The sequence below is a fragment of the Equus asinus genome, chromosome X, assembly GCF_041296235.1.
Source record: "Equus asinus isolate D_3611 breed Donkey chromosome X, EquAss-T2T_v2, whole genome shotgun sequence".
Classification (NCBI taxonomy): Eukaryota; Metazoa; Chordata; class Mammalia; order Perissodactyla; family Equidae; genus Equus; species Equus asinus.
Window position 1 is genome coordinate 7,435,057 of NC_091820.1, and position 22,035 is coordinate 7,457,091.

A 22,035-nucleotide genomic window follows, 5' to 3' on the forward strand; every position below is an offset into this window, starting at 1 on the left:
ATGAAAATCTCATAAGGTGGTAGTGAAAAATAACCAGCAAAAGTATTTGAAGAGATCAACCTGGAAAGAAAATCAATTCTAATAAACTTGATGCTCTCGGGCTCAAATATTAAGAAGGTAAATAGTCTTTGAAACTGGAATAAGCATGCAGCAGAGAATAGTAAATAACATTGATCACAACTTGAAAACCTCCCAGGCATCCTCAGAGATCACAGATAAATTGATTAACTGTTATCTCACATTCAGGACCCCCAAATTAACTGCCAGCATTCCATAAACAATTCCTAAAGGCAAAGATAGAACTGTTTGGTTGAATTAGCATTTTCAGTTGAATAATGAAAACTGAAACTGAAAGGGAATTGGCTTTCGTCTTTTTGCAAAGGATAGGGCAGGAAAATAATTCACTCATTGTAAAGAGAGCATTTTTTTCAGGCATTCATATTAATATGCATGCAAAAAAACTTTAACTAGTTATATACTTAAAAAAAACTGTTATTAATGAAATAAATGCCACACATTTTCAGTGTTTGAATATTCTTATAATCAGGTCGTTTTAAGACTGCAGAATTAAGTAGAAAAACTCTATGGGCCTAATTTCAAATGATGTTAAAGTTGCAGACCTGGGTAATCAGTTGGTGTTGAATCATTTTACTTGATCATTTGTTTTCATGAGGCACAGATTCAACTGGAATAATAATAAGGGTATTATTTGGTATATGTTAAGTTTAAAAACTAAACATCTACCATCAGAACTTTGCATAGAGCAAGGATTTGAGTTTTATTTTAACGAGGAGGAAAAAAAATGTAGAGAGACAGCTACATTAGGCAGCATCCAAACTTTCTCAGGGAAAAACCACCACTACAACAAAGATTACCACCCGCTCCTTAGGGTGGGGGCGGGGCCGGCAGGGTTTGCAGGAATTTGGTTCTCAGCTCTGAGGACAGGCTTCTGGACTTGTCCATCACCGAAACAACAACTATCTGTCACTTATATCTTCCCCACACATACTCCAGCTCAGAAGGACTTGAGTAGTTTGCTTGAGGGATAATTTGCCTCAAAGTGAATTAACACATTTCTAAACTATTCAGGCTCAAGTTTCCCAGGATATAATAAAAGGATATATTTATATGTGTATGTGTGTGTGTGTGTGTGTGTGTGTGTATACATATAAATAATATGTATAATATGTATATATATATATCTCCACATAAATACCAAAATCAATTCTAAAAATAACAGAATGCAATTCGAGAGTAAGAAGTAACATTTGCCCAGTGAGGCTCTCTGAGCAAGCTGATTCCTTGAAAATGCTGAAGGAGACGAGGTACCTATTCTTTCTGATTCTGGTGCAGCTTCCTCATTTCTTCTATCTGATTTGAACACTGGCTGAGTAACAAATAGAGAATATAAAGTTCTTCACGACTAGCTCAAATTCCATTTTCCTCATGTTAGCGGGACCACTCTCCCCTTATCTCACGCTGCCTGGAACTCACTCTTGGGACTACTTGGTTTATCAGTAGTGGTTTTGGTCCAACAGCCCTAGTTACAAAGCAAGTGAAATATGCATTGTCACAGGAAACAAACAATTTAGAATTTTCCAGAAAGGCTTGATTTTCTCCCACCCCATGCAGCTGTACCCCTAAACTAATCACATTTAGATATAAATAATTAAAAAATATGATTTTCCTATAAATAGGTGCATTCCTATAGGGAGTATTGTTTCTGCATGTGCATATGTTTTATTTAAGTCAGTTGCTCAAAAGTGATGCTAATCAAGTTTGGGAAAAGTAAAATTATGCTATGGCTACCGGCTCTTTGTGCAGGAAACTACGCCTTTCTCATACATTAGGCAGAGACAATGCAGGATGTCCCCAGAATCACTAACCAATTTCCCTTCCTTCCAACACCGGCACTTTAATAAAGCAATTATAGTAGCATCCCAGAGCAGTAGAAAAAATGAGCCTTACCAGTTTCTCCTATGGCAGACGAAAGAAAACAACCCCCCAGCTGCTCTAGGCCAGGCAACTGGGTTTCTTAGAGTCACTTCACTGAGGGGACCAAGAAAGCTGAAGTCTTCCTTCCCTCTGTTTGGTTTCTCCCAGCAACCTCTCCCAGGATTTTTCTCACAAAGCACTCTCCTATTCTCTAATCCCCTCACAAGGAAAACCGGCACACACACACCAAATGACTTCTGCAGAAGCGCCTCTCCTGGGGAGCGGGAGCGGAGGTGGGGGAGGGAGGTGTTTGCTGGCATTAATTCCTGTGAGGCGAATCCTCACAGAGGTATCAAACCGGCCCGCTGCACCCTTCAGCGACAGGACGCGAAGTACCAAGGCCAGAATGGACGGGTCCCTGGTAGGGCATGGAGATGGGCGTTTGCTCTTTCTACACCCTCCAAACACCAGTCGATATCTCTCAGGGATGGAAGAGGAGGCTCAGCCTAAAAGTTCATCCGAGTTCTACACCCCTTTACACTCCCTCCCAGAACAGAATGATTTCAAACAAGTTATGCAGAAATCAGCTAGAAGCTGCCCAAATTTACCTAGCACTTCAAAAGCCCTGACAATTTATACAACTGTTTGTTTCTAATTTATCCCCAAACTGAAAATAAACTGAAAACATCAAGAAAATGCAGAATATCAGATACGAAAATGTGGATCTACCTGCTCTATCAAAGATCCTGAAAATTATGGTTTTTACAAAAATTTGTATTTTTAAAATATTAAATAAAAGTAAATTGCTAAACAGTAAGGCATGACCTTTTTTGAAATCTAAAGTTTACCTTATCTTCCCAGGACAGGATTCACTCTTGCATTTCACAACAATATTCACACCTTATCAATCCAGATCCCCTTCTAACTTAAGGCAAATATCTTATACATATTTTAGACATGCTATAATCAATCTGGAATTCCTCCCTTTCCCCTCAAGTTTTTAAATAGAAGACTTACCTTCCTATTACATCATTTAAAACCCTGAACTGAATAAATCAAAGAGGAGACAAGCAGATGGCACAGTTCTATAATTTGCAATGAGGGCTGTTTGCCTTGGAGTCATTATTTCTAAGGAGACGCTGCAGTGCTTGTGTCTCTGTTCGGCAGCGTGCCATTCGGGCCTTTGAAACCAAATGAATCGGCTTCACACCACCAGCTCTACTACATACTAACACTTCAGAATGCCCAAACTGGGGCATGCCACCTCTTTCCATAGTGACCCCGCATAGAATCAGAGGTGACGGTTTGATGGATGAGTTTCCCAAGAGACAATGCAATCTGTGACATCACGGTTCTGTCTGCACCCCCTACCCCAGGCCCCCATCCAGCCTCTCCTCTCTAAAGAAAATTGCCTCTGCTTGGTGACAATGCCATCTCAGCAGCAAAAATGAGCCCGGGGTGCATAGAAAATGCTATAACTTATCTGTCCTTCAATTTTCTGATTCCCCTTTGCTGGGTTAATGGAAGTAGGATGAGATATGACTGTACAGGGTAGAAAATTCAGATGAAACAAAAGCGCGGAATTCAATATTCTAAAAGTTATCACTTGACAGCAAAACGTCAACCTTCAAAAGGAAAATTTTATTTTTTATATCACTATTAAACACTTGCACAATGATACTAATGTCTTTCTGTTATATGTGACTTAAGAGATTTTACATTAAAATTATAGGTAAGCAACTGCAAAGATATTTAAAGTGTCTGTATACAGACTTTCAGATTTAACTGGAACTCATCTAATATCACATTTTTCTTGACATATAAAAGATTTTCCTTTTCTTCATTATCAAGTAGTATATAGCTTTTGAATTAACTTGACCATTTTGCTCTATCCTATGTCTTTTTTTACTTTTTTGCAGGGAAGATTGGCCCTGAGCTAACAGCTGTTGCCCATCTTCCTCTTTTTTTCTCCTCCCCAAAGCCCAGTGCACGGTTGTATATCGTAATTCTAAGTCCTTCGAGTTTTTCTATGTGAGCCACCACCACAGCATGGCAAGTGACAGACAGGTGGAATGGTTTGGTGACCAGGAAGTGAACTTGGGCTGCTGAAGCGGTGAGAGCGCTGAACTTTAACCACTAGGCCATCGGGGCTGGCTCTCTTTCCGATGCTTAGCTGTTCGCTGTACCAGTATGCGTCACTGGCCTTCACTTAAATCTCACCAGCCTTAAAATAATGCTCAGTAAATCCATTTGAACTTCTAAAACAAAATTACTTACAAATAAAAGCTCTAATATCTTTATGAGTGTCATCATCACCCCTATCCTTTTCTCCCAGTTAAATTTCAGATGTTCAGCACAAGGAGAATAAAAAATCCAGACCATATCTATATCTACATCTATACATCTTTATTATCTATATCTATATCCATATCATATACAGCTACATCTATATCATCTACATCTGTACTCTATTATCTATCTATCTACCTACCTACCTATGAGTGATCGGTAGATGTGTCTATATAAAAGTCAAAAACTTATGCATGGCAAAAAAATAGCATAAGCATAAGACATGATGAACTGGAACAGAGAGCTCATCTCCTTCATGTTTAACAAGTGCCTAAAGTTTGAAAACAGAAAAAGCTAACACCCAAAAGAAAAATTGGGCAAAGATTATGAAACAGAGGAGATATACAATTCACCCTTAAATGTATGGAAAGATGTTCTTTCTCACTTACAGTAGAATAAATACAAATTAAAACTATACTGAGATATTTCTTGTCTACCAGAGTGGACTAAATCCAAAGGTTTGGCCCCCTACACCATTGGTGAGGCTCTGGGGAAACAGGTGCTCTCATAGGTTGCTGGAGGGAGTAGAAAAATGCTACCACAAATATGGAGGGGATTTGGCAATAAGTAATAAATTTACAGATGTATGTACCCTTCCATCCAGTAATACCACTTCTAGGCATCTATTCCACAGAATCACCAGTACAAGCATAAAATGTCACATGTTCAAGCAAAATGAAGGAAACCACACAAGTACCCAGCAGTAGACTGATTAATCTGTGGCATATCTACATAGTAAAGTACTATGTAACTGCAGGAGGGAATGTCACATCTCGATGTACCAATATGGACGAATGTCCAGGTAATCAAATCAAAGTGCAGAAGAAGGCATGGGGCTGAGACTAAAAGTCTGTATAGGCATATGTCTGTATTTGCAAAAAAAGGAACCCTGGAAGGATATATAAGGATCTAGTAAGATTAGTTTCTTATAGGGAGAAGGAGTGAATGGGGTGGGAAGGGCAGAAATGGACATGAGATTCCTCTGTTTGCTCATTCTTTTATTTCAGGGGTTGGCAAAATATGGCCTAAGGACCAAAAAGGCCCTCTGCCTGTTTTTGTAAAAAAAGGTTTTCTTAGAACACAGTCATGCCCATTCATTGCATATTGTCCATGGCTGCCTTGACACTACAGTGGCAGAACTGAGTAGCTGCAGTAGTGGACCATGTGGCTCACAAAGCGGAAAATGTTTACTATCTGGCCCCCTATAGAAAAAAGTTGCCGACCTCTACTTTGTGTGATGAATTTTAGCATAATGCAAGAGACAGTCTTAAGCAGATGAGGTAGATGCCCCTGGTTTCTACTTTAAAAGATGTTGAGATCAGAATACTTGTGTTCAAGTTACTTAACTTCCCTGGACTTGCTTTCGTCATCTACAAGGTGATGACCTCTTGGCTTTGTTTTGAAGATTAAATAAAACAACGAAAATAAATATGGGAACACTGTGTAAACTCTAAACTACTATACCAATCTAGGTATTATTATTATTATTAATATTATTATATTGGAAGGTGACAGGTAATACACACACACACACACACATAATTAGTAAAGACAATTGATATTAGAATGACCATGACACTTTAAAAATTTGCAGCACTTAACATGAAAACATTGCCTTTAAACTTCTCCACTTCACATTTTTAGGTAATAATTATTAATATCAGCTACAGTCACACAGTAACTCTCAGCTCTTGTCTATTCTCCACAACCAGTCAAACCATTGCATCTGATCATCTGACATTATGTTTTGTTTTGTTTTTTTGAGGAAGATTAGCCCTGAGCTAACATCTGCTGCTAATTCTCCTCTTTTTGCTGAGGAAGACTGGCCCTGAGCTAACATCTGTGCCCATCTTCCTCCACTTTATATGTGGGACGCCTACCACAGCATGGCTTGCCAAGTGGTGCCATGTCCGCAACCAAGATCTGAACTGGTGAACCCCGGGCCGCCGAAGCGGAACATGTGAACTTAACCGCTGTGCCACCGGGCTGGCCCCCTGACATTGTTGACTCAGAGTAAAACCCTACTCAAGACAAGGTCTTCAGACTGCAGTAGAATTATTTGGTCTTCAGAGAGCTCTAGAAATTTCTAGACTTGAAGATACCTTTAAGTTCTAGCTGTTAAAATGCATCTAATAAAGGTTATCTTACCATGAAGTATGATATATTAAGTGACTAAGTGTACTTAATTAAGATACAGCCATGCATCTCTTAATGACGGGGATATGTTCTGAGAAATGTATCATTAGGCAATTTTATCGCTATGTGAACATCATAGAGTGTACTTGGACAAACCTAGATGGTATAGCCTACTGCACACCTAGGCTGCATGGTACTAATCTTATGGGACCACCGTCCTATATGTGATCTATTGTTGACTGAAACATTGTTATGTGGTGCATGACTGTACTTGGGATCCATCTGGGGATCATATGTGACAAATACATAATCAGACCTGAATAAGAGACTCTCACTCTCAACATTCAGGTTTGCATGATCACTTTTTCTCTAATTTAAATACTGAGCGTATTGTCTTTAACTTAAAAGCCAGAACTTGTTTTTGATAGAACTATCAGTTTTTTCTCATACTCAATGATCTTTCCTTTTCAGTTATTGAATTTCTAGTGATTGATTTTGCCAAAGTATTTTAACTATTTCGAAACCATACATATCTGTGAGCTTCTACACTACATTAAAGTGAACTGTTCCAAACTTGCATCAAAATCCCTTAAAATATGCATATCATTTGACCTGTACTTCTACCTTTGGGAAATAGTATAGAGGAAATAATGCTACACATCTGATTGTGTTCAGAGATACACAGACACTGATGTTTATATTAGCAAAGCAACAACAACATCAAAACACTAGTAACAGAAATGTCCAAAAATATGGACAAAAGTCCATATTTTACTACATAAAGTTTTCCATAAAATACTACAAAAGTTGTGGTATGGTCCTTCAAAGGAATATTGTTATTCCAATTATCTACTGCTGTGTAACAAACCACCTGGCAACTTAGTGGCTTAAAACAAGCCACTTGCATTTTTAGAAGTGTTCAGCGGGGACAGCCAAACCTGCTCTACTTGGCTTCTGCTGCAGTGGCTTGAAGGCTAGAGTCATCTGAAGACTCGCTTGTCACATGGCTGGCAGTTGATGCTGGCTGTTACCTGAGACTTTAGCTGGGGCTGTTGGCTAGAACACCTACAACAGCCTCTCCTCTGTGGCGTGGGCTTCCTCACAACATGATGGCTGGGTTCCCAGGGTGAGTGGCCCAAGAGAGGGCTAGGCAGAAGCCATATCATCTTTTATGATCTCTCTTGGAAGTTGTATGGCATCACTTCTGTTGGATTGAGGCAGTCATAAAACTTCACCAAGGTTCAGGGTCAGGGGACGTAGATTCTACCTCTTGGTGGGGCATGACAAAGTTCAGAAAGTGAGAGGGGTGAATGGAATGGTTTGCTGTCGCCATTTTGGAAAGTACAATATGTCATAATTATGCAGCCATTAAAATGATATAGCAGATCAAAATTTATTGACATGGAAGGACATTCAAATGATAGTAAATGGTGAGTCGACAGAATAGCAAATATGGTGCCACCCAGTAGAAATAACACTGGCCCATAATAGACACTCAATAAACATTTGTTGAATAAATCTTTGCCGAGAAACGAATTACGTTTTATGTTTGTATCTGTATTAAAAAACATTCTAAGAGAAGCCACATCAAAATGCGAATATTAGTTATTTTACTGATAGAATTGCAATTTAACTTTTTAAAGATAGTGAGTTTATAATATTCTTATAATGAATGTTCATAGAAAATTAAAAAGTATTTCAAATGGAACCTCGGAGGACAATAATCTGAGCTGGTTGTCAGAAAGGTTGACCTAATTTTTTTTTTTAGATAATTGAAAGCTAATTAGAATGCTCCCTAGCACTTTTTACTTTTTCTGTTTGTTGGAAGAATTTATTGTTTAGCTATTTGTAAGCATTTAATTGATACAAAGTAAAGTATTTAAGGGATGTAAAAATAAGAACTTTCTTTTTCATTTGTAAAAGCAAAATAGCACCAGCAACATAAAATACAATTTTTTTAAAAAAAATAAGAAGATATCTAGGGGCTGGCCCCGTGGCCGAGTGGTTAAGTTCGCGCGCTCCGCTGCAGGCGGCCCAGTGTTTCGTTAGTTCGAATCCTGGGCGCGGACATGGCACTGCTCATCAGACCACGCTGAGGCAGCGTCCCACATGCCACAACTAGAAGAACCCACAACGAAGAATACACAACTATGTACCGGGGGGCTTTGGGGAGAAAAAGGAAAAAATAAAATCTTTAAAAAAAAAAAAAAAAAAAATAAGAAGATATCTCATTAAAATAATTAGTCTCCAAATTAGTCACAGGTGGGAATAATAATAATAACTTTAATAATAACTTCACATTTTAATCACTGAAATAGTAGGATATAGTTCAATGGAGACCAGGATATCAGACAAGAAAAATTGTGATGTGCATGTAATATACTATGCTATACTATCACTAGCTTTTTCCAGGACATTAATATTTTTAAAAATACATGAAAATACAACTTATTTTTAGAAGCAAAATTGTTAAACTTCTCATATAACAAATACCTTGGAAGCGCTGTTTAACCAAGATGTTGGAATTGATACATGGACAAATTTGAACGTGGAATTTCCCCTTGTGGTAAGAGAGCAATAAAGTGTCAAATCTGGGGTGCTGGATGAAGCTGGATTAAGGAAACAATCCTGATATAATGAGAGTCATTTGTGTGACACTAAAAGGAGAATATAGTTTTAACTGAACTCATAAACTCCTTTAACAGTAATCAGCTTTTAATAAACTTTGTCATGTTTGTATTCAATTGTAGTCATTTCCTTTTACTTGACTCCAATTGAAATCTCTAATACTTCATGCTAAAGCTCTTACTTCAACCCTTGAAAGGTCACGCCTCTAAAAGAATGCATGGATGAACTCAGACCTGATTCTCTAGAAACAAAAAGAGTTCCACTGTCAACCCTTAATGACAAAATCATTAACATCCTGAATAAATACAGTTCTTCTTGTTTTTGGAAGCTAGGGTCTCTGGTCCTCCTCTTTGGAATTAGATCATTATTCACTTGAATCACACACACACACACACACACACACACACACACACACATACATAGACTTTATTCATCCAAAGAGTCAATCATTCAATTGCAAATTTAATCTCTCACAAGCAAGTACTCTATGATGAGACATATATGCTGTAGGAGTGTTGAACACCAAGGTCCAGCCTTTCTGGAAGGCCAGGATATTCTCTGTAGAACAGAAACTGTCCTTCATCTTTCTAAATAGTTTTTTTTTTTTAAAGATTCTATTTTTCCTTTTTCTCCCAAAGCCCCCCAGTACCTAGCTGTGTATTTTCAGTTGTGGGTCCTTCTAGTTGTGGCATGTGGGATGTCGTTTCAGCATGGCTTGATGAACGGTGCCATGTCCGCGACTGGGATTCGAACTGACAAAACCCTGGGCCACTGAAGCAGAGCGAACAAACTTAACCACTCGGCCTCAGGGCTGGACCCTAAAAAGTTTTTTTTTTTTTTAGTTTGTAAGTTAATTAAGTAACAAATGCTAAATGTAGAAAATTTAGATACTAAAAGAATCTAAGAAAAAATCACCTATAATTAAAAAACGAAGTGATAACCATTATTAAGAGTTTGATACATATATTTATAGATGGATGCTCGGCAGATAGAGATAGCATTCAACTAGTTGAGTTCACACTGGATATGTATACCTTTTTAAATTGTGTCTTTTAAAAAGTGTCATTATTTTTGAATCTTTAACAACTTTATTGAGGTATAGTTTACATATCATAAAAGTCATCTATTTTAAATGATTTCTAGTAAATTTACCAAGTTCTGCAACCATCACCAGAAGTCAGTCTTAGAATATTTCCATCATCCCAACAAGACCCCTGTGCTTTTTCACAGTTTATCCTCCTTCCTACCCCAGCCCCAGACAACTCCTTCCTGTTTCTATAGATTTATCTTTTCTGGATACTTCATATAAATGGAATCATACAATATGCGATTTTTTGTGTGTGACTGCTTTCACTAAATAAACCATTTTTGAGTGTCATCTATGTTGTAACACGTATCCTTACTCCATTGGTTTTTATTGTTAAGTAGTATTTGTAGCTCTTCATCAAACCTAGCATAAAAACACTCAGGTTTAACCACTTCTTTGGGTCTTCATTTCTTTATGAAGGCTCTTGTGTTATGTAAAACTTATATTAAATACATATGTATGCTTTTCTCTTGTTAATCTGTCTTTTGTAATAGAGGCCGCAGCTGAAAACTTAGAAGGGTAGGAGAAAATAATGTTTTTCCTCTCCTCCAAGAGTATTTATACTTGGTTGATTCATTCCACAATATTTATTAAGTATCTATTATGTGCCAGTCCACTATCCTAGATGATAAGTTCACATTAACACACAGGATACGCAGAGCTGCTCCTACCTTCCTAGGGGTTACAGTCCATTTGGGAAGAAAAACACTAAACTTGAGAGGATAATAAAGTGAAGGAGAACTATGGAATGGGAGATAGAAGGAGTATTAGAGCATGAAGTAGTAAAACCTAACCTCTTCCATGGTCCTATGGGCACCCACTTGGAACTATGGAGTTGGCTTAACAGTATTTTAAGCTGAAGACATTTGAGATTCAACAGACGCAGAAGGAAGTCTTCTCAGAGCTTCCCTCATCTGACCAAAAGCAGAAACTTCTGAGAAATGAGAACTGCCATAAATTCCCTTTTCAGGGTGGCTTCTACTCCTAGGAGAGAAACCGAGAGTCAACCTACTATAAATCCCCTCTCCAGAGGAGTCTCACGGTCATGAAGAAGACAGAAAGACTACTTGCACCTGCATAAGCAAACATTACCGTAAACTTTTTTTAATCTACCATTTGTTTTCCTAAAAACCCATTTGACTTTCCTAAAGAAATCTATTTGTTCTTCCCATAGACATCTTTTCTCCCCACTCCATTTCCCCTACTAAGTTAGGTATATAAGTCCCCAATTCTAACCACCTCTTTGAGCTACTCATCACCAAGCTCTACCGTGTGTAGGTGTTGCACATGTAAATAAACTCTGTCTGTTCTCTTGCTAATTTGTCCTTTGTCAGTTTACATTCACAGGCCTCCAATCACTAAAACTAAGAGAGCAGAGGAAACATTTCCCCCCTCAACAGTTTTCTCCAGAAAAAATCAACTTTTGTGAAGAATAAGCAGGAATTGCCCAGGTAGCGTGGGAGGGATTATGGAGAGAGTTCCAGGGAGAGATTCGTACAAAAACCAAGAAATAAGAAAGAACAACACTTGGGGCTATGGAGTTTAAAGAAGTTCACTAAGGCTGGAATGTAAATTTTACAAGGGAGAGTGAAAAAATAGAAGGAGTTGAAGAAATAGGCAGGGGGTAGGCTGTGCTGTCCAATATGATAGCCACCAGCTCCATGTGACTACTGATCACCGGAAATGTAGTGAGTCTGACTGAGGTGTGCTGTAGATGTAAAAATACACACCAGACTTCAAAAGCTTAGTATGAAAAAAGAATGTATAATAATATTTAAAATATTGATTACATGTTGAAATGATAATAACTTGGATATATTGGGTTAAATAAAATATATTATTACAGTTAATTTGATCTATTTTTTCTTTTATTTTTAATTTTGCTACCTGAAAAATTTTAATTACCTATATGGCTCACACTATATTTCTATTGGACAGTGCTGCTCTAGACCAGGGAGGGCCTGGAAAGCTAGAATAGGATTTGTTTGTACGACAATGATGTATCCAAAAATAACATTGACTATAAGTGGTCTCTATCAACAATCCCACTCATCTACATCCTGGCTAATAATTGTGTTGCCTGGATACAAACAGGAGGCTGACCTTTGTCCATAATCAACCTAAGTAGTTTTTTTGAAACTAGTTTTTTGAGAAGTTATTACTAGAACAATTCTCATCTACCTTTACTTTCTAATACATTTGCTACTCCCTCCCTCCATTTCAAGAAATATAGGGTGCAGGGACGTCCCCAGATTCCCAATATTATTTATAAAAGAATTGGGAGATTGGAGACTCTATTTACTTCAGAAATCTACCAGGTGGCTTTGCTTTTCAGTTGCAAAAATCTGCTACTTCCTCCAAGAAATAGAAACAATGGATTACCAGGGCTACTCTCAGCGGGTGAAAACGCTGACTTTATTCTACAAAGGGACACCACTGCCAGCTCTTAATGGCTCTTTAATGATCTATCCAAGGATCAACATTCAAAGGACTGATCCCAGAATGGCTCTGGGGATGTTCCCTAAACTCAAATTAGGAGTCTAAACAAAACCAAAAGAAACACTGAGAGAAACCAAAAGAAGCTTGTAGCAGGGGAATCTGGGGATGAGAACTGTCTGTCAGTTAGCAAGAGCTTTCAAAATAAGGAGAGTGAGTGACAATTTATACAGAACTGCCTGTGTCCGCTCATCACAGATGCCTTTTTTTCCCATGAAAAATCTACTTTGAGTCTAATAAAAAAGAAAAGCTCAAATATCTTTACTGATGAGTCAGTGTGTTTGTTTAAAAACACATAAGATTCTTATGAATTGATTGAAGGCTTGGGTCTCTTTCTAAATATCTGGCATGGTGTCTCCGGGTGGCCTGTGGTGGTGGTTTGTTTTTGGAGCCGTGGCTGGGAGGCAGGGGTGGATGCACACTGACATGTGGTACACGGTGATGGAAAGCAAGTTTTCTCCATCAAGGCACTATTGACATTTGGGGCTGGATCATTCTCTGTTGTGGGGGCTGTCTCAGGCATTGCAGGATGTCTAGCAACATCCTTGGACTCTACTCACCAGATGCCAGTGGCATCCCCCACATTCTAGTTGTAAGAACCAAAACTGTCTCCAGGCTTTGCCAAACGACCCCTGAAGGGCAGAATCACTTTCCTCCTCTTGAGAACCACTGATGTAATCCCTTAAAATACAGTATTTATAGAGACATAGACTTCGAAGTACGGGTGTGGGTTTTCCCACTTATTTCTTACCCCTAAGTGCTATGAATGCATACCTTGATATGTGTATTTCTAAAACCTTTCTAACAAGGTGGACAATGATGGAGAGAATACATTTTCCACTGAGCCAAGACCCTGTCAGGCAGGCTGAGATTCCAGCCTTGGTCTGGAGGGTCCATTTACTGGGGAGGCTCTGGTCACACGTTGACATTCTGATGAGGTGAGTCCTACCCCTATCCTCTGTTACCATTCAAAAGAAACCAAGAAACAAGACAGTCTCATAACACCGATTTGTGTTCACCCTTGAACGAAATAAAATATAAACAATGGTCCATCTTAGTTTTTCAAAAACAGATCTCATTTAAATGCACAGCTTGTGTCTTGACAAGTACGCAATTCTGGGCAGACAGTACACAATGAATAGTAAGGTAGACTGAATTTATATGGGTGTGCTATTCTGAATGTTTTACTAAAAGTGATTCAGAAAGGCTAATGAGGTGCCATTTTATAGTGAGGGGATTAACATCCTCAGTGTCCCCAGTTTTCACTTCTACAATCATATACTCATGGAAGGGGATCAGAACATGCTGTCCCCAAATATGCCACTTTGGCATAACAATTATTTTGAGCTGAAGGCAATTGAGAAACAGTAGAGAGAAAAAGCTCTCTACTCTCCCCTATTTGCCTAAAAGCAGGGCACAAATTTCCCTTTGTGAAGGTGTCCCCTCTCTACGTATCAGGAAGAGAAGACAATTCTTATCACTGGAGATGCATTAACTGAAATCTCCATAAACAAATCTTACTGAAATAATCCTTATCTTCCATTAGTTTTCCCCATGTATTTACCTTCTCACAATTGATTGCCCCTAGAAGCCTGAAACTCTTTCCCATGTCTTGTCACTTCTCCACAAATATATAGCCCTTTGTTAAAATAGTATATAAGCCTCCAGGTCCGACTGCGTCTGGGGTTTTCACTTCATTTCTGTGAAGCCCCTCCATATGCATATTAAATTAATCATTTTCTCCTGTTAATCTGTCTCTTGTCAGTTTATTTTGCAAGGCCCCAGACACTGAACCTGAGAGGGTAGAGGAAGAAGCTCTTCTCCCCTCTCTGACTCTATGTTGGTGCCTGGAAGAGGCCTCCCCTGTGGACGTAGAACAGACCAAATAGACGGATTGTGTTGCAATTGTGCAAATATGTGGGATTGACATCTCCTATTCAGAAAAAATTTTACCAACGCTTTTATTCCACCAGCTGGCCTCACGAGTTTTAACCACCGCTACATAACTAAATCCCTGGACAACCCTCTCCCCAGCCCCCTCCAAAGAGCTGCCCTTTTGAGAAGCAGCTCCATTGCAAACTGAAGGCTGCAGCTTGGAGCTTTGCCCCTGTAACTTATGCTTGGAGGCTCACATTGGACCCATTACTTGTTTTCTGTAGCCCTGTTTTGATAGGTGTGGCTGGTCTTTCCCCAGAGCAGTTATCCGTGTCTGCACCTTCCTCCTGCAGAATTATATTGTACTTCTTGGCGGTGCCACACTTAGTCTCTGTGAGGCAAAATAAATTTCTGGACATCACAGAGACTATAATTTAAGTCAGATGATCACAAATATACTCTTAGAATATGTTAAAGAACTGCCTAGATCTTTTCACTTAACATCATGCAGTTTTTAGATAGACACTTGTTAACACTTGTGTGCAGATTAGGCAAAGGGGCTAGCTCGGTACTTTAAGTTTTCCTGTAATGCAGTTGAAAGGTAAATTTATCCTATGATGTAGCAAAAGCTTACAATTTTCCTTATATTTATTTTATATCTCATGGACTGTGGAAAATATGAGTATAGGAAATGGGGTAAAAAGAAATTTTTAAAAAGTTCTTTACATTTAGGAAAGTGAGATTTCAAATAACATTACTTGGTAAAATATTACATAGTAGTGGGGCAAAGACAGAGGGAGGCAGTTTTGAGACTCTTAAGGAGAGAACTGGATCTGCCTCGGATAGACACAATTAAAGGAGAACTAATATTTCTGACTAAATGATTGGAAAATAAACCAGGTCACTGTTACTCTAAGATGGTGTGAAGCCTACATATGCAACCGTAATGTTCTTCTACAACGCCAGCGGGAAAAATGATTTTGTAGACTTCAGCATCATTTTTTTTAATGTCATCTGCAAACAAACTTCTTTGAGATTATGAAGACAAAAAGTCATTTCCTTAGACAACTAAAGAGTGGCTTGCAAGCTTGAACACAAACCACTGAGAAGGCAGTGCCAGAAACTCCGTTTTTTTTAAAATGTAAAATCCAGAACAGGCAGACAATCAAGCTGGAAAAAGAAATTAATATAACCTCACAGGCAAGAAGAAAAGCAAATACTCACTCAAAAGCAGCTGCAGGCAAAGGTTAGAGCAACAAGGCTATTTTCTAACAAAGTGTGAATCCCATTAGTGTCGAAGTGTGATCCCCTCCTTCACCCTTACATCTCAGCCAGAACAGATTTAGGATTTTACTTCCATCTGCATCTCAGGGCTGGTAAATAGGACCCATGGAGACGTGCAAAAATGGTGAAGCCATTCAAAAGGCATCTTCGTCTTCGTATAAGACTTTGACATACACACAATGGGCAGTGGCCAAAGTCTGCCCAAACACCCCTTTAGCACGCTTAGGTGGATAAAATAGGGAGCTGGCCTCCTCCAGTGTCCCAGCTTCCCCTGCAGCCCTCATTGTCTCTTCCCAAATACACAATGATGCCATTTCGTGATCGGTACATTAGGAATGGAGCACTTGGAAACGTTTCTCTGGGGAACTCAGAATTTAAACTTGTTCCATTTAAAGAAGGAAAAGGGGAAAGTAGAGGAGATGCAGCAGCAGCTAAAAAAGTAAAACATCTGGAAGTTATCAATGACTTATTTATTTGTGTGCCCAATACCAAGGTGATATGCTAACTTTAATATTATAGTCCAACGGACATTGATTATTTGTTACAGCAGTTCATCTGCAAGGATCTGTAACCCAAATCCTTGCATTTGTTTTTTTTCTGTATCAAAATCTGTCAAGTATGTCTCCTAAGCCAGATTGTGTCATTGAGCAGAAACAAATAAAATCACAAAATGACGTTACCTATTTTCATAAAGAAAATCCAATGTAAGAAAAGCTCGTACCTTGGCAAAGATTTTCAACATGGTTGCAATCAACTCATTTTCCAATTGTATAAGTAAATAACATTGACCATGTGAAATATCCTGCCAGAAGTATATCGTTGCTATGATTTTTTTATTAAAGGTGTAAAGCTAAGTGTTCATATTTGAAATTATTGAACCTGGGTTTCAGCAGAGAATGTGTGCAGTGCGTGTGTAGGATGATTATATCACTATGTGTTTAACATAAAGAGCATCTCTATCTTTAGGAAAACTTTCTGATTCCCAAACTGCACAAAGCTGTACCAACCTGCCAAGAATGAGGAAATAAAAAATCCACTGGAAGTAACATTTGGTTGTTCACATTAGCATTGAAGACAACCGTGGTTTAGAAATTTCCCCTTTTTTAATTACAGCAAGTAAATTATTTTGCCAGCTCTCTTTGGGCAGCTCAGTTTTCATCCTAGCCGACTGGCCTGAAAATGAAGCTGTCAAGAGTCCTAGATTGAAATTGTTTTTCTGAAAAGAATGTTTATTATAACATGTCTCCAAAAATTGTGGCGAATCTGTTAAGAAATACATTCTTCAAACAGAGTCAGATGTGTAGTTTTATCATTTAAACTGAAGAAGATCTATATGAAAAGTTCTTTTAAATAATTTAAATTATATATACATAAGGACTTCTTTTAGATATCTTATTATTTGCCTTTAAATGCACACTGTTTTCAGAATCCACGTTGAATAAACACCATTGTGTTTCTTTGAAGGCAAAGTCAGGTTTGCACCAATACAAATTATTTCCCAACATTCATTTAACCACCAGGAAAGTTCATTGATAGTCATAAAAAATTCTATTGGACGGTTTAGTCTTTTCTGCAATTAATGAATATTATAGACTGAATGTGTGTGCCCCCCCACCTCAATTCATATGTTGAAGCTCTAACCCCTAATGTGAAAGTATTTGGAGACAGAGCCTTTATGGAAGTAACTAAGGTTAAATCAGGTCGAAAGGGTGGGGCCCTGACTCAATAGGATTAGTGTTATAAGAAGAGACACCAGAAAACTTACTCTCTCTCCATGTGCATGCACTGAGGAAAGGCCATTCGAGGACACAATGAGAAGGTGGCAATCTACAAGCCAGAAAGATAGCCTTTACCAGAAACTGAATTGGCTGGCCCCTTGACCTTGGACTTTCCAGCTTCTAGAACTGTGAGAAAATAAATTGTCACCCTGTCTATAGTGTTTTATTATGTTAGCCCAAGCTGGCTAATACAATGAACAACACAATTTAGTAGGATAAATATAGTTTAGTTGGAAACTTATCACTGAAGTAGGATTCCTGAAGCAAGCACAAAGTATGCTAGTGTTGGGGGATCAGAAATTGCCACCCAAAAATGCGTCTTTCTGGCTTGATTATTATTTTTTTGGTTAAGATTATGATAGTTAACAACTTTGTGAAATTTCAGTTGTACATTATTGTTAGTCATGTTGTAGGTACACCACTTCACCCTTTGTGCCCTCCCCCCAACCCCCCCTTCCCCCTGGTAACCACCAATCAATTCTCTTTGTCTCTATGTTTAACTTCCACCTATGAGTAGAGTCATACAGAGTTTGTCTTTCTCTGTCTGGCTTATTTCACTTAACATAACATCCTAAAGGTCCATCCATGTTGTTGTGAATGGGACGACTTTGTCCTTTTTTATAATTGAGTAGTATTCCATTGTGTATATATACCATATCTTCTTTATCCAATCATAAGTTGCTGGGCACTTAGGTTGGTTCCACATCTTGGCTATTGTGAATAATGCTGCGATGAACATAGGGGTGCATGGGACTTTTGGAATTGCTGATTTCAGGTTCTTAGGATAGATACCCAGTAGTGGGATGGCTGGGTCATAAGGTATTTCTATTTTTAACTTTTTTGAGGAATCTCCATCCTGTTTTCCATAGTGGCTGCACCAGTTTGCATTCCCAACAACAGTGTATGAGGGTTCCTTTTTCTCCACAACCTCTCCAACATTTGTCACTCTTGGTTTTGGATATTTTTGCCATTCTAACAGGTGTAAGGTGATATCTTAGTGTAGTTTTGATTTGCATTTCCCTGATGATTAGTGATGATGAGCATCTTTTCATGTGTCTATTGGCCATCCGTATATCTTCTTTGGAGAAATGTCTGTTCATGTCCCCTGCCCATTTTTTGATGGGGTTGTTTGATTTTTTGTTGTTCAGCTGTGTGAGTTCTTTATATATTATGGAGATTAACCCTTTGTCAGATAAATAACTTGTAAATATTTTTTCCCAATTAGTGGGCTGAAACAATTTTTTGTTTCAATCCTGTTTTCCCTTGCCTTGAAGAAGTTCTTTAGTCTGATGAAGTCCCATTTGTTTATTCTTTCTATTGTTTCCCTTGTCTGAGGGGTTATGGTGTCCAAAAAGATTCTTTTGAAACTGATGTCAAAGAGTGTACTGCCTATATTCTCTTCCAGAAGACTTATTGTTTCAGGCCTAATCTTTAGGTCTTTGATCCATTTTGAGTTTATTTTTGTGAATGGTGAAAAAGAATGGTCAATTTTCATTCTTTTACGTGTGGCTGTCCAGTTTTCCCAGCACCATTTGTTGAAGAGACTTTCTTTTCTCCATTGTAGGCCCTCAGCTCCTTTGTCAAAGATTAGCTGTCCATAGATGTGTGGTTTTATTTCTGGACTTTCAATTCTGTTGGCTTGATTATTTTTAACAAAAGACTCAGAAAGAAACTTTGACCCTTCCCCTAACAGCCTAAAAGAATTTAAGATAGAAGGCCTGTCCCAGGAAGGAGCGATCACCATAGACAACTCTAGGTGTGGTGGACTGGGTGGAACCTTGCTAAGTCCATTTTTATCAATTCTCTCTTGAGTCGCATTGTCTATAGATGGCACAGCAAACATTTATTTATCCAACATTTGCTTTTCCATCTCCATATAAATTGCCTTCCTCCCCTCTGAAGTCCCAAACTACTACCCCAACATGCTCCTTTGTCTTTAACTACAGATGATATTCAAAGTGGTGGTTTCAGCTATTTTGGTGAGTTACTCAGTTTTGTTGAGTTTCTCCCATGTATACGTGTTATTAAACTTTGTTTGATTTTCTCCTGTTATTCTTTCTCATGTCAGTTTAATTCTTAGACCAGCCAGAAGGACCTAGAGGATAGAGAAATAGTTCTTCCTCCCCTACACTAGGATTCAAGAAGGAAAAGTAACCAAAAATCACACATCAGCATTTTTAAACTTTGAGTACTTTTACTATTTCTTGCTAAAATGGTACAGTTTGTAATATCCACAAAATGCGAATGTGATATTTAGCTATCAGCATATACAGTCTCACTAAGTAACAGCAAAACATAGGGAGATAGTCATAAGTTCATTACATATAGAGTCAGTTTTCTTAGCCATTGAATGCAATGTTTAAAACATCCTTTTTGCAACACAAAGTGAAGGTGATGGACAATTCACAAAATAAAATAAGATGTGGCCTAAGAATTTTAGAGGCACTTTGAATCCTCTCTTCCAATACAATTTTCTCATTTTAAAAATGAGAAAGACCAAAAAGTGGAAATAACCTAAATGTCCTTCAGATTATGAATGGATAAATAAAATGTGGTCTCTCTATGCGATGGAATATTACAAAGTAATAAAAAGGAATGAACGACTGATATATACAACAACATGGATGAACGTTGAAAACATTATGCTAAGTGAAATAAGTCAGTTTCAAAGGACCACATATTGTATGATTCTATGGATAGGAAATATTCACAAAAGGCAAATCTATAGAAACAGGAAGTAGATTAGAAGTTCCCAGGGGTTGGGGGTAGGAACAGGGAGTGACTGCCAGTGAGCAAGTAATATCTTTATGGATGATGGAAATGTTCTAAAACTGGATTGTGATGAGGGTTGCACAACTCTGTAAATTTCCTAAACTTATTGAATTGTACACCTAAAATGAGTGAATTTTATGGTATGAAAATTATATCTCAATAAAGCTGTTTTATAAAAAAAATGAAGAGAGAGGGGCTTTGAAATGCTGAGAAACACACCCCAGGTCGCCCATCTAGTCTAATGAAAACCCAGGCCAAACTTTGACTGGGTTTGCTAGCATCATGAGGTCAAAATCTCAGAAGACTTATATCTTCATTCAGATTCATCAAAACTTTAGATGGATTTGGACTTAGTCTATTAACACATATTCTTTATCTTTCCACTTTTCAACAGGAAACTGAGTAAAATTTCTGAGTGAAAAAAATACAGTGGGTGTTTTCTCTAATTTTGCCTTTGAGTTCCCATTCAGCAACTCTGGACTGCTGTACCATCAATTTTTTTCTGAATTAGAGTAAACTTTTTTTGATTTTGAGTTGATTTCTGTGCGTGGTGTAAGATAATGGTCTACTTTCATTCTTTTGCATGTGAGTGTCCAGTTTTCCCAACACCATTTATTTAAGAGACTCTCCTTTCTCCATTGTATGTTCTTGGCTCCCTTGCCGAAAATTAGCTGTCCATATATGTGTGGGTTTATCTGGGCTCTTGATTCTGTTCCATTGATCTGTGTGTCTGTTTTTGTGCCAATACCATGCTGTTTTGGTTACTATAGCTTTGTAGTATATTTTGAAATCAGGGAATGTGATACCTCCAGTTTTGTTCTTTTTCCTCAGGATTCCTTTGGCTATTTGGGGTCTTTTGTTATGCCATATAAATTTTAGGAGTCTTTGTTCTATTTCTGTGAAAAATGTCGTTGGAACTTTGATAGGGATTGCATTGCATCTATAGATTGCTTTAGGAAGTATGAACATTTTAACTATGTTAATTCTTCCTATCCAAGAACATGGAATAGCTTTCCATTTCTTCGTGTCTTCTTCAATTTCTTTCAACAATGTTTTATAGTTTTTGGTGTACAGATCTTTCACCTCTTTGGTTAAGTTTATTCCTAGGTATTTTATTCTTTTTGTTGTGATTGTAAATGGGATTGTATTTTTAATTTCTCTTTCTGCTAATTTGTTGTTAGTGTATAGAAACACAACTGATTTTTGTATGTTGATTTTGTAACTTGTGAGTTGACTGTATTCATTTATTATTTCTAAAAGTTTCTTAGTGGATTCTTTAGGGTTTTCTATATATAAAATCATGTCGTCTGCAAATAGTGACAGATTCACTTCTTCTTTTCCAATTTAGATTCCTTTTATTTCTCTTTCTTGTCTGATTGCTCTGGCTAGGACTTCCAATACTATGTTAAATAAGAGTGGTGAAAGTGGGCATCCTTGTCTGGTTCCTGTTCTTAGAGGGATAGCTTTCAGATTTTCTCCATTGAGAATGATATTAGCTGTGGGTTTGTCATATATGGCCTTTATTATGTTGAAGTATTTTCCTTCTATACCCATTTGTTTTTTGAGGAAGATTAGCCCTGAGCTAACATCTGCTGCCAATCCTCCTCTTTTTGCTGAGGAAGCCTGGGCCTGAGCTAACATCTGTGCCCATTTTTCTATACTTTTGTATGTGGCCACATATGCCTGCCACAGCAT

The 22,035-nt window shown here is 38.0% G+C and overlaps 1 protein-coding gene across 3 annotated transcripts in view; it reads right to left on the reverse strand.

Moving 5' to 3' along the window:
• MID1 (midline 1) overlaps window positions 1-22,035 on the reverse strand; it is a 345,700-nt gene that overhangs the window by 209,977 nt on the left and 113,688 nt on the right. The window contains exon 1 of one of the 3 annotated variants that reach the window (XM_070502347.1): window positions 1,969-1,988. The exons of the other annotated variants lie outside the window; for them this stretch is intronic. The gene's annotated coding sequence lies outside the window, so the exon portion shown is untranslated. Of the gene's footprint in view, window positions 1-1,968; window positions 1,989-22,035 lie in introns of those variants that run through there. 3 annotated transcript variants of the gene reach the window in all.